Genomic DNA, 13,716 nt, shown 5'->3' on the forward strand with positions numbered 1-13,716 from the left:
CGAACAATCTGCATTTGAGGAGAGGGTAGTCCGCTAGGTAATGTTCGGACCGTACTATCTAGCATAGTGTCGGATCCTATGGTCCGATGGTCCGCCGGTGTAACGAATATTTGTTCAGAAACTTTATTGATTGTGGTGACCGATTGTGCAAGTAGTTGACCGAATTTTTTCTATTTTTTTAGAGTACCAGTATGATATTTTTCCAATGCCGGATGATTCACGATTTTATTAGAAAAGAGAACAACCTCCATAACACCACGAGTACACATGATAAGCACGGAAGAAAAAATAATACATAGGAAGCGAAAAGAGGCTTCTGAAACAAACACGCAACATATTGGTCGGGAATGAACATAACTTATTCTGATAGCAGGATTGATCTGAATGAAATGGACCAGTACAACATCCATCATTCACGGCCAGTACCCTTATCACATCCCGCCCGTTATGCTTTCTCGTGCTCGCACTTGCGTACATCATCATCCACCTTCTTCAACCACGCCATATATTGCTGATCACGACGAGTGATCCACGTGTCAATCCACTCCTGGAAATGACACCAATGTGTGTGCATCTCATCACCATCGTACTTTCATAAACAAGAAACGAAACAAAATTATTAGAAAAAAACAAAAAACACTAGACAAATATAATTAAAAAATATATCTATACCTATGATATTGCACCTGCTTTTTGCACTTCCTCGATATTCTTACAAGACCAATACATCTGGCCAAAAGTCTCGTAATCACAAGATACGTTGGGAACACAACTCATCTGGCAATAGCAATAGGGTGGCTCTTCACCTTTCGGCCATACCTTGCAATCTCTAATACATCTATTTGGATCGTTAGGACGGCCTCCTAAATTGGCCTCCATTTCCCGACACTAAGCTACCCTAGATGATGAGCTCATAACGGTTTGTTTGGGCTACCCTGAAAATATGTTGAAGGTAAATTGCACGTACTCTCGGCAAGCACATACTCGCAATTTATACACGAAGGGCTGCCAGCATCGTCCTTTGAAACAACGACGGAGTCACGAGATGCCCTCACTGGTCCACACTGCTGCCCTTCGCACTTTAAGGATGGACATGACCACTCACTGCTCAACACTGCTGCCCTCTCACTTTAAACACGGAAATGACCAGTCGCTGCTCCACCCTGCTGACCTCGCAATTTATAAACGAAGGGCTGCCAACATCGTCCTTTGAAATAGCAACGGAGTCACGAGATGCCCTCACTGGTCCACACTGCTGCCCTTTGCACTTTAAGGGTGGACATGACCACTCACTGCTCAATACTGCCCTCTCACTTTAAACACAAAAATGACCGGTCGCTGCTCCACCCTGCTGACCTTGCAATTTGTACATGAAGGGCTGGCAGCATCGTCCTTTGAAACGGCGACGGAGTCACGAGATGCCCTCACTGCTCCACACTGCTTCCCTTCACACTTTAATGACGGACATGACTACTCACTGGTCCACACTGCTGCCCTCTCACTTTAAACACAGAAATGACCCGTCACTGCTCCAGCCTGCTGCGCTCGCACGCCAGCAAAAGCGATCACCGTTCACTGCACAGGACAGACAAGCCATTCAATTAGTGTCCTTTCAACGTCAACTCATGTCACTTTACTTTATACTCGAATCCAATGCACGATTAAATGAGGCCGACCGAACCATGTGCACCTCCAATGCAATTAGTATGGCAAATTAGGCTGGAGCCATAAAGTCCTGGATTTCATTAAGATAATGATAACATAGCAACGGGTCATTGCGTCTGTACTACTACGGTAAATGACGTGTGAGACCTTTGCTCTAAACAGGGAACTAAAAGAACGAACTACAGTGGCACGTGCAACACAATAACATGCCTTAGGGAATTTAAATTGCAGAGATTACATGGTGGTGCTTTACTGAGTGCACCAGGGATATTTCCCCTTCCTAATAGCTTCGGGCCCTGCTTCCTTAGCACGACGGGCCCTCTCTCGCTTCTTCTCCATGTCAGCTTCACGTGCCTCCGCCTCTTGACGTTCCACTTCTGCAATCCTCTTCCGAATATCTTCCTGGTCTTGCTTGCGCTTTTCCTTCATCTGTTCCTCGTGCAGCATTCGTTGCCACCTTTCCGCAGCCCACCTTGCTTCGTGTTCAACGTAATCCTTAGCCTCCTGAGATTGCTCGTTGTCTAACCACTGCACGAAATCACATAGAGGCGGTGGAGACTTTCTCCAAATCATGTTAGTAATCAATAACTGGTCAACAATTGCGAAGCTCTGGTAGTATATTTTAGTACCTTAGCTCAGTCGTTGCCATAACGCTTAGGTGGATCATACTCATAGTTGTCGCACATGAAGAACCTCACCTCGAAGTTGTCTCCCAAGACTGACGACTTCATGAGCTTGCACAACGAACAACAAAAGCACATAGGCACCTGGATTCCTTGGGGTACATTTGCTCAACGCTTACTCCATGGAATATAGGTGGATCCTGAGGATGACATGTTTTTGAGCTGTTTAGTGCTTGCAGTGTGCAATTGTATGGTTCCATGGTCTGTCTGGTGGCCTTATTTATGGACCAAATTAGAAGGTCCATGGGCTATGTTCACAAACATTCCGAAAAGAATTCAGTGAGCTGTCATGTCACTGGTTCGCGTGCGAGCTCCACAGTGTTGTGCGCACTATACCTGCAGCGAGCAACTCGTCCTATGCATAGCACTACACCAGTCTATTCATGATAAAAGCATTGCACACTCCACACAGCTGTGTCCTTTAGCCTGGACGCGTCCTATTAGTCAGAAATGGTTTTCCGGCATGTAAACATCATTGAACAAGTGAAGACAATACAAAAACATACAGAATGTTCCCCGGCATTTGTACCTCTAGGATACTTCAAGCGGCATACAGACACCACGCTATCATAAACGAGGGTCGTTTGTAAACCTAGCATGCCATAGGTATTTTAGATAGGCAGCTTTTAATCGAATATAACAAAGGTTACACCTAATAGTGCGCCCACCTTGCATATTGTGTGGTTCCTTTGCCATAGTAACCGTCCGTTGTTGGTGGCGGCGGCGGCGGTGGCAGATCCCCATCCTTCTTGTGACACGGACAGTTGCAGTATGGATCACTACAGATTGTCTCTTGTGAAATGGCAATATTATTGTTGTCATCATCTTTCGTGCCGTTGTCACCAATATTCATTTCTAGATCGAAGATACAATTCTGCAGGTACTCAATGTATTCTTGATATGGATTAATACGAGTTGGATCCACCCACCTAACAAACCCGCACCCATCCTCACCTGCGAAAGATTGAAACATGTAACCTGGGGTAAGTAATAGCAACGAGATGCGACACATGTTACAAATGAAGATTAGTTAAAGTTACCCATGCTCGTGGGCATTTCAAGAAACGACGGCCTCCATCCTCTCCCTCGGTCATCATCTGCACTAAACAGTCCTTGGTGGCTGCCCCTGACATGTCCACCTACAATACAAAAATAGAGTGGATCCACATTTAATTCTACCATGTAAAAATAAAATTAATTTCTAATATAACTATGTATTCCATACTTGTGCACGTGGGGCTCCACTGAGTGCACAATCGGGACCGGGGTCTGCTGATAGTGACCGAACTGCCTCATGACCCGGTTCACGTGGTACTCCTCGATGTGGATGTCGTAAAGGATCGGCTTTCTCGTCATTTAGTACTCCTGGTCTCGCAGGCACAAGGAAGCAATACCGCTCGGTGCCCGGGTGTAAATGTCGGCTGCAGTGAACGGAGAACACCTCACGTCCGCGTCCACAAGAGTGTCGAACTATCCCACGAAGTCGGGGTACGACTTTCTCGTCTGCATGTCGACCCACGATGGCTGCATAACATAAAAAATTAAAACAACTAAATTGTAGCATTTTGAAGGCAGGTAATAATAAGTAACAAAAAAGATTTAATGTACCCTTCTAAAGCACCACAGCGAACCCATCGTCGGTCTGTCGACGTCGTCATGGTCTGGGGACAGCTCGGCGTACGGCTCGAAGTTCATCTCTGGTCTACCCACTGGGAAGCGGTCATACGACTTGAGCTGTATTAGTAGAGGGCACCCAACAAAGATGGGCTCCTCTGCTGAGACCTTCATCACTCCCGTGCAAAGGCCCCTGTACGTCGCAGCCAACACGACAGAAGCCTAGCTGAACTGTGGGACGTCATCAAGTGGAGCGTCAGCTATCGCCATCACCACTGGAACGAGCTGCTTGGGGCACGAGTCACCCTGGGAGCTGCAGAACATGATCCAACCGAATAGCCACAGTATGTAGGCCTCCAAGTGCCTGACAACGGTAGCGTCATCAGCGTCATCCCTCATGTAGTCCGCCTACAAAATGGTAGTAGTCGTTCAATGCAAGTATGTACCAACATTAGTACGGAATGGTTAAAGATTTAGGTACTCACATTGAACTGGAGGAGCCACCTCTTTGTTGGTCCATGGTTCGATGAGAAGGGTCGGTAAGGCAACGCTCGGTCGTTGCGCTGAACCCCCGTGAACCGAGCCAAAAGGTCCTCACGCCACGAGAGTGGCACATCCTCGGCACCTACAGCTCGTCCAGCACACGGCAAGCCCAGAAGCATCGCCACGTTCTGAAGAGTAGGGGTTGTCTCACTGACTGGAAGGTGAAACGTGTGCGTCTCCAGACGTCAACGGTCGAGAAGTGCTGCGAGGAGGGACATGTCGAACTGAAACCATGCAGCCTTGTCTCTTGGTCGACGTGTATTGTCTGCCAAATCTCCCTCGACAAGTTGCGCAATCGGGAGAAGACCCGAAGCGCGTAGGCTGCAGCACGAAAATTAAATATCAGATTATAACAAACGATTACCGAAACAATAAAAATATGTGACAAATATAACCCGCACCTAGGAACCCAGCGACGGTGTATCGACATCGTCGACATGGGCACGCATGCCCGAAAAGTCCCCAAGCTTATTCCACGCACCGCAGACATATACGACCGGTGGCGCTTGTCGACGAGAGCATCAAGCAACTCAAGGGTGGCACCTTCCTCGTGCTCCATAGCTGCAAAATAAGATTTATTAGAAAAAATCATAACAAAAGTAATAATTTAGTGCATTAAAATATTAAGTAATTAAAATATCATAACGGAGCAAGAAGTTGAACATAATAGACTAATAAATGACACACAAGAAATTAAATAACATAGAACTTCAATTGTCAATTACAACAACATAGTTGAACATAACATGGTGCCACAACTTACAACACATTTTCGTACAACACGAAATTAATTCATCACTTAGTAGTTCTTAAAATTATATATTTTAACATAAGACATAATTCGATAGCGGATGACATACATGACAATCGTCCAGCACACAAGGCCATCGTTGTTCAAACGACGGCCACGATGACCCGTTGACAGAAGTCTTCAAATTAATTTACAACACCGGTTTTACATAAAAGTCTTAAAATACAAACAACAGAGTTCAAACGCACAGCGGAAGTTTAAAACTGAGTTGAAATACAATACGATAGCCACGACGATGATAAAAGGTGAGCTCCACATCCTGCCCACCGATGTGACGCCAACCTGCCCAATCTTCACGGGGAAGACGGGGCCCACTCGACGGTCCAACCTGGAGGAAGCGGCTGTCCAATCCAGGACGCACAGATCTCCTCGAAGTCCGCCGGGACACAACCTGCTCAGAGGGGTTACAACAACAACCCTGAGTATACTAATACTCAGCAAGGCTTACCCGACTCTGGGTATACTTAGCCCATTACCTAGACATGCAAAGCTTTTTGGCTCTGGAGTTCTTTTGCTGAAATGCTACTAGGAGTGAATCCTTACTTTCAATATTTTAGCTCCATTTAGTACAGTGAGTATTAACTAAATTCGCCTAAACATCTAGAGCACACATGGTGGAGAAGATTATTCTTCAGAACAACAGATACAAAATTCCATCGCTACCTTTCAATACTAGGATTACACAAAATACCATTCCATTTACAGTGGATTACACATGCAAGGATAAAGCCACTGCAAATTTTTCATAATTTTTAGAGTTATAGAACAAGTGGTACAAAATAAACTAGGTTAAACACAAAATGAATTTTCACCAGAGCAAAAGTGATAAAATGCATGCTTAAGCATTTTTCCTCAGAAGATCATGATTTTAGAAAGCTAACAAAATTTACCTTGCATTTTTAGGATTTTTCTTCATTTTTCTACAAACTCTAGAAGTTTTCAGCCAAAACTAAAATGAAAATACTAAAAAGATAAAAGGGGGGGGGGGGACTGACAGCCGGGCCCCACTGGACAGTGGGCGCCGGCCCAGCTCGTCCCCCTCCTCTGTTCTGCCCCGTGCGGGCCGGCGCACACCGGGGCGCCCTGGCGCGCGCGCGCGGCGGCTGCTGGCCGGCCGGCCGGCGGTGCAACGCTGGCGGGCCCGCGCGTAGGGGCCCACGCACAGGGGCCCGCGCAGAGGTGGCGCGAGGCGGGGCGACGCGGCGGCGGCACTCCAGTCCAGGGGCGGCAGCGACTGGCGGCGGCGGCGTGCGGCGTTCCGTTGGCGGCGGCTTGCGGCGGCCGCGGGGTGGGGCGGCTTGAGCTACGGGGAGGCTAGGCGGCCCTAGGGCGCGCGGCAGCGGCGAGGGGCGGCGCCCAGGGAGGTCCGGCGGCGTGCGCGCGGAGGCGGCGGCGCGTTCCGCGGCGGCGCGGCTGCGATTCGACGACGGCGGCGCCGATTCGGGTGGGGAGAGGGTCGGGGAGCGAGAGCAGGTTGCGGGGAAGCTCACCGAGGATTCGTTTTGCGTGAAGGAAGGCCGGAAGGGGGTCGTCGACGGGAGGGGCGGAGCTCGGGCGGAGCTTGACGAAGACAGCAATGGCGGACGACGTCTGGGGCTCGACTTCGGCTGGGGTAGGGCACGGTCGCGCTCGTGGAGGGATGGAGGAGCTTCGGGGTGAGGTCGCGCAGCTCGGAGTGCGACGGATTGAGGTGGGGCGGCGAGGGTTGGCCGGAGCGACGAGCGACAGCGATTTCGCTCGGTTCTGCTCGCTCGAGCTCGACCTAGCTCAGAGGAAGGAGGAAGGAGGATTGGGACGGCACATGAAGCTTCGAAGCGTCCGTGGGAGGAGAAGAGCGGCGTCGGGCGCGATTGCCGACGCGTGGACGCGCTCGCCGGCGACCACGGCGGTGGTATGGGCGTCGGGGCACAGTGTCGAGCACAGGAGGGGCACTGTTTGCTCGTTTAAATGATTTTAACTCGAATTTGACCAGTTGAAACTCAAATTTTCATATAGGAACTTGAAATTTGGCCAAAATAAAAGTTGTAGAGGATTAAAAGATCTACAACTTTCGTTTTGGGCGGAAGTTGATTTGGAGCTCAGATCAAGGACAAAAACGAGATCGAACATCGCTAAAGCAAAGATTACTATGCGAACCCGATTAACGCTAACGACGAACTCGAGTCCGCGATTAGCGAATTAACTCATGATTAACGAGACGATTAACACAGGGGTGTTACAGCCTTCCCCCCTTAAAAGAATCTCGTCCCGAGATTCAGGCACAAAGGAATAAAGACAGGCGGAAAGGGTTCGAGGTTGTAGTACCTGGATGAGCGTTCAAAAACTCCGGATACTTGGATCTCAGGAATTCCTCCTTCTCCCAAGTAGCTTCATCTTCGGAGTGATTACTCCACTGAACTTTGTAGAATCGGTTGGTGGTGCGACGAGTAACTCGATCCTTGCGATCAATAATCTTGATAGGATGCTCAGAATAAGTGAGATCAGACTCTAATTGAATCGAGTCACTTGCCACAGCTTCAGTCGGAACTCTAAGGCACATTCTGAGTTGCGATACATGGAAGATGTTATGAACTGCAGAAAGGTTTGCCGGAAGATCCAACCGATAAGCCGCAGGACCGCATCGTTCCACAATTGGATATGGACCGATGTAGCGGGGAGCTAACTTCCCTTTCATTCCGAATCGTTGCACACCTTTCCAAGGTGATACTTTTAAATAGACATGGTCACCGACTTTAAAGACGAGTGGATCTCTTCTTTTATCCGCATAGCTCTTCTGTCGGGACTGTGCAATCTTTAAGTTGGCTTGGATAAGGCGGACTTGTTCTTCGGCCTCTTGAACCATGTCGGGCCCAAAGATTGTTCTTTCTCCGGTTTCAGACCAATTGAGAGGTGTACGGCATCGACGACCGTACAACGCTTCGAACGGTGCCATTTTGATGCTATCTTGATAACTATTATTATAAGAGAATTCAGCTAACGGCAAGCATTGATCCCATTTCTGTGGATAGGTCAAGATGCAAGCACGGAGCATATCTTCCAAAATTTGATTTATCCTCTCGGTTTGGCCATCTGTTTGAGGGTGGTAAGCAGAACTGCGAATCACACGAGTTCCTAAGCAAGTATGTAATTGTTCCCAAAAGCGAGCAGTGAATTGGCTACCACGATCAGAGATGATAGTCTTGGGTATACCATGCAGGCATAAAATACGCTCAACATATAACTCAGCATATCTTTTTGTGGAATAACGAGTACTGACTGGAAGAAAATGTGCTGACTTGGTTAGCCTGTCGACCACAACCCAAATAGAATCGTAACCCTTTTGAGTTCGAGGCAGGCCAACTATAAAGTCCATACTAATGTCTTCCCATTTCCATTCAGGTATACTCAAGGGTTGAAGAGTCCCAGCGGGTCTGAGATGACTGGCTTTAACCCTTCGACAGATATCACACTCTGATACATACTTGGCTATTTCCCTTTTCATCCGAGTCCACCAAAATCGTTGCTTCAGGTCTTGGTACATTTTGTTGCTACCCGGATGAATTGATAGTCGTGAAGTATGGGCTTCATCAAGGATCTGTTTTCTGAGCTCAAAATTCTTAGGCACCACTAGTCGGTCTTTGAACCATAACACATTCTCATTATCGTGGTGGAAGCAATTCACTTTAGGGTCTCCTTCTGATAGTCTTCTCTGAATTTCCTTCACCCCTTTATCTTGCTTTTGTGCCGCTATGATAAGATCGCGAAGAGTAGGAGTAAGCTCTAGATGAGCCAATGTGCCATGTGGTACAATACTCAAATTCAGCTTTTCCATTTCATAGCAAAGAGACTCGCTTAATGGTATAGCTGAAATGCAATGACAGTGAGCTTTGCGACTTAGCGCATCGGCAACCACATTTGCCTTGCCTGGATGATAATGCACTTCGAGCTCGTAATCTTTAATCAACTCAAGCCATCTTCTTTGACGCATGTTCAAATCAGCTTGCGTGAAAAGATATTTGAAACTCTTGTGATCGGTATAGATATTGCACAATGAACCTAAAAGATAGTGTCGCCAGATCTTCAGAGTATGGACGACAGCTGCTAATTCAAGATCATGAGTGGGATAGTTTTCTTCGTGACGCTTGAGCGATCGAGATGCATAAGCAATCACCCGGTTCTCTTGCATCAGAACACAGCCAAGTCCTGTGCCTGAGGCATCACAGTAGACATCAAAAGGTTTTGTAGTGTCCGGCTGGGCCAAGATTGGAGCAGAAGTGAGAAGTGTCTTCAATTTCTGGAAAGCTTCCTCACATTGAATACTCCAATAGAATTTAACACCCTTTTTCAGAAGTTCAGTCATTGGCTTCGCAATTCTGGAGAATTCTGGAATGAATCTTCGATAATACCCAGCTAAGCCCAAGAAACTGCGAATTTCAGGGACTGAAGTGGGGGCTTCCCAATCGAGTACATCTTGTATTTTACTGGGATCCACAGAGATGCCCTCAGCAGATATGACATGACCGAGGAATGGCACTTCCTTCAGCCAGAAGTCACACTTGCTGAATTTGGCATAAAGCTGGTGCTCTCTCAGACGCTGAAGTACTATGTGAAGATGATGAGCGTGTTCTTCCTCATTCTTGGAGTAGATCAAAATATCATCAATGAAGACCACGACGAACTTGTCTGACTCCGGCATGAATACCGAATTCATGAGGTACATGAAATACGCTGGAGCATTGGTTAATCCGAAAGACATTACCAAATACTCGTAAAGACCATAACGAGTAGAGAAAGCTGTTTTTGGTATATCCACCGGTCTGATTTTGATTTGATGATAACCAGAGCGTAGATCTATTTTTGAGAATACCTTAGCTCCGGCTAGTTGATCAAAAAGAATATCAATATGGGGAAGTGGATATTTGTTTTTGATGGTGACTGCATTCAGCGGTCGATAATCCACACATAGCCTCAGTCCGTGATCTTTCTTCTTCACGAACAGAGCCGGGCAACCCCAAGGTGAGGTGCTCGGTCGAATAAAGCCTTTATCTAGCAACTCTTGTAACTGGATTTTTAATTCAGCTAACTCACTGGGAGTCATTCTATGTGGTCTTCGAGATATGGGCGCTGTGCCAGGCTGTAACTCAATGACAAACTCAATATCCCGATCGGGAGGCATGCCAGGTAAGTCCTCCGGAAACACATCGGGGTATTCACAAACCACCGGAATTATCTCTAGGATTTTTCCCTCAAGATGGTATATGACAGTGGCTGGAATTGCATGCTGGGAAAGATGAATATCCATAGAACCATACATGGAAGAGTTGAACTGAAGAACACGAGAAGAGGTATTGATGATAACGCCATGCTTCTTCATCCAATTCATTCCAAGTATGATATCTATCCCCTGGCTTGGAAGGACAATGGGAGTGAGTGGAAAATTTTTCCCACCGAAGGTAAGGGGAACATTTCGAACTACTTGGCCAACATTTAATCGGTTGCCAGGTGTCTGAATAATGTAGGGTTTCTCTAGGCATGTTACTTGTAAGTGAAGTCGTGCCACACATGCTTCACTGATAAAGTTATGAGATGCTCCCGAATCAAATAACACAGTAACAGGGCAGTGATTAACGGAGAACGTACCCGCCATCACTTGGGTGCCCTCCGGAACTTCCTCCAGAGTGGTGTAGTTCACACGACCAGTCTTGGCAGGTACAACCTTCTTTTTCTGATCTTTCTGGCTGGAACCTTGACTCAGCGCGGGAGTCTTGTAGTTATTCTGCCGAGGTGGCAGACGGCAGTCACGTGCAAAGTGCCCCAGGTTACCACAATTGTAACAGGGGTAGTTGTTGGGGCGTGGAGCTTGTAGCATTAGGGGCCTCTGCTGCTGTGTCGGAAAACGAGGTGCCCACTGCTGCTGTTGCTGGGGTGGTCTAGCGACCCAACGGCCCTGCTGTGGAGGACGGTTTGAAGCCTGCTGATTCCCTGTCTGAACCAGCTTGTATCTCTGGGGTGCATTGCTGGAGGATCCAGCAGGTGCTTTTCTCTTCTTATCAGCTTTGTGTGCCAGTGTGGCATCTTCCTGAGTGATAGCTTTATTAACCAGATCAGTAAAGTTGTTGCATGTGGTGAGAGCTAGCTTGTCCTGAAGCTTTGTGCTGAGTCCCCTTCTGAAGCAATCCTGTTTCTTCTCATCAGTATCCACATGAAAACCGCCATACTGAGATAACTGATTAAAATTCTGAGCATACTGGAGCACAGTGTTGGTCCCTTGCTTCAGGGCTAGGAACTCTGCCATCTTTCTCCTCATCAAGCTTGTTGGGATGTGGTGGGCTTTAAAAGCTGCCACAAACTCATCCCAGGTGAGACGTGTACCAGCGGGAAGTAGAGCCTTGTGATTGACCCACCATATTTTCGCAGGTCCTCGCAGCTGTTGCGCTGCAAAGGCGGCTTTGTCCATCTCTGTGCAATTGAGGATGCTGAACTTGTCCTCAATGGTGCGAATCCAGGCATCAGCCTCAAGGGGATCATCGGCCTTAATGGAACAAAGGTGGCTGGGTGGCCAGAAATCCGACATAGTCAGTTTCTGCTGGTGCTAGCGGGGGAGCATGTCGACCTCTGCCGGCATTGACCTGGGCTTGCACCAGTTGCCTTATCAACTCCGTCTGCTCGTTGCGGTCAGCGATAAGAGCTGCAACAGCTTGAGCCAAAGAGGGAGGTTGTTGGGGCAGTGCCTCATGATTCTCATTGTCATGATTATCACCCATCTGCAAAAATAATCATTCCCTTGGTTAGCCATTTTGTTATCAGGACTAATTCATGCAAATAAAGAATGTGCATATATAATATGAACACACGGCATGAATCTTTCCCCTCACGATATGGTTCACCAAGGGAATATAACTAACTTGCTTTGGTTGAAAGCGCATCAACCAACAAGTTTCATTCAGAGTAGCTCTAACGTATGCAATACTAAACATCGCTCATAAAAAATTTCAGATTTGAAGACGGTCGAAGCGCAACTCATGGCTGAAAATTTCACACAGTGACAGAAAAGATCATCACGGGAGTAAAAATTTACATTAAGCAGCCACGCTGCTTCAGCTAGAACAAGGTTCAGTACAAACTAAGCCGTGCTATAGCATCAAACTAACATGAGAGAAGGGTTCACAAACGACCCTACAACACACCACTACGGGGTCTTACACGACCCGGCTACACACCACACTAGCGAGGGGTTATCCTACATGACTCGAACTACCGAGCCACAAAAGAATTCTCAACCCAAGGTTAGCCTAGAGCACTATGTTGGTCATCCTACCCAACTATCCTACAGTTAGGCTACACTGCAAGGGGAGAATCAACACTATCCCGCTGCGTCCTCACGGAGTCCCAGGTCCCGACTCGACTCCAGACACTCCCTCGATCTCCTCAGGGTCCTCTTCCTCTTCTTCTTCTTCTGGCTCCTCCTATGCTGCCTCGGCCTCCATCTCTGCTGCTGCCTGCACCTGAGCCTGAGCATCCTCAATCCACTCCTGGGCCTGCTGAAGCTGCCCCTCAAGGTGCTGCACCATTTGAGTCCTGTTCTCCAGCTCCTCCTGCAACTCCTGAATCCTGATCTTCCTTGCTCTAGACTTGGCCTTCAGGGCCTTGATCTTGTCTTGAGTACCGATCATGTGCTGCTCATGGAGGTGAGCATCTCGAGCCTTGCTCCTGCATATCGCATTTTCCTCGCGCAGCTGCTCATACATGTTGCTCAAAGCTGAGGAGTAGCTGAACGAGAGTGCTGTCCTGACATTGTAGTTGGGCATCATGTAGTTCAGGTTGCGGTTCACCCGATCTGTATAGGCATGAGTAGTCTCATCCCTCAGAGGAAACACACTGTAAGGAGTATCTATCACCTCTGCATTATGCTTCTCTGAGAACTCCTCAATGGTCCTCCTAGCTGCAATCTCCCAGGAGTCAGCCAGCTTCCTACCATAGACAGTGAGCTGCCACGAGTCCCATTCCAAGCGAGCGGGGCAAGCAGGAATCTTCACGATCATCTGACAGCGCTCGGTGCCCAGCAAGCTAGACTCGTGTCCGGAGTACTGTGGGGGCTCAGTGTAGTCAAACGCCCTGAGCATCTGCCACAGCAGATGAGGAAAGTGGCCAGTGTGGAGGGCATTGGAGTGCGCCCAACCCTCAGCGTCCACGATCACGTGCGTGAAGCTAGCCATCTGTAAGAACACATAGCGCTAACGTAAGTCACAGATTTTTAAAAGAACAGATTTAAACTTGGTAACGCAACACAAATAAATTTTTAAGAACACATAGTAAAAACATGGTGATCCAAATAAATTTTTGCGAAGCGTAACCAAAAGTGACAAAACAAGCAACAACTCAGGAATACAAGATGCAAGATGCATGCCACGTTCTAGCGTT

The 13,716-nt window shown here is 47.7% G+C and overlaps 2 long non-coding RNA genes across 2 annotated transcripts; both read right to left on the reverse strand.

Moving 5' to 3' along the window:
• Positions 1–206: 206 nt before the first annotated feature.
• Positions 207–1,048, reverse strand: LOC120693017. Its single transcript, XR_005682820.1, has 2 exons — positions 673–1,048; positions 207–589 (listed from the first exon to the last, which is right to left on the reverse strand). It is a non-coding gene; the product is annotated as an uncharacterized LOC120693017 (long non-coding RNA).
• A 672-nt stretch (positions 1,049–1,720) lies between these two features.
• On the reverse strand, positions 1,721–2,523 carry LOC120692629. Its single transcript, XR_005682685.1, has 2 exons — positions 2,295–2,523; positions 1,721–2,223 (listed from the first exon to the last, which is right to left on the reverse strand). It is a non-coding gene; the product is annotated as an uncharacterized LOC120692629 (long non-coding RNA).
• Between the last annotated feature and the right edge of the window lie 11,193 nt (positions 2,524–13,716).

This window comes from Panicum virgatum, chromosome 9N, assembly GCF_016808335.1.
Source record: "Panicum virgatum strain AP13 chromosome 9N, P.virgatum_v5, whole genome shotgun sequence".
NCBI classification, from domain to species: Eukaryota; Viridiplantae; Streptophyta; class Magnoliopsida; order Poales; family Poaceae; genus Panicum; species Panicum virgatum.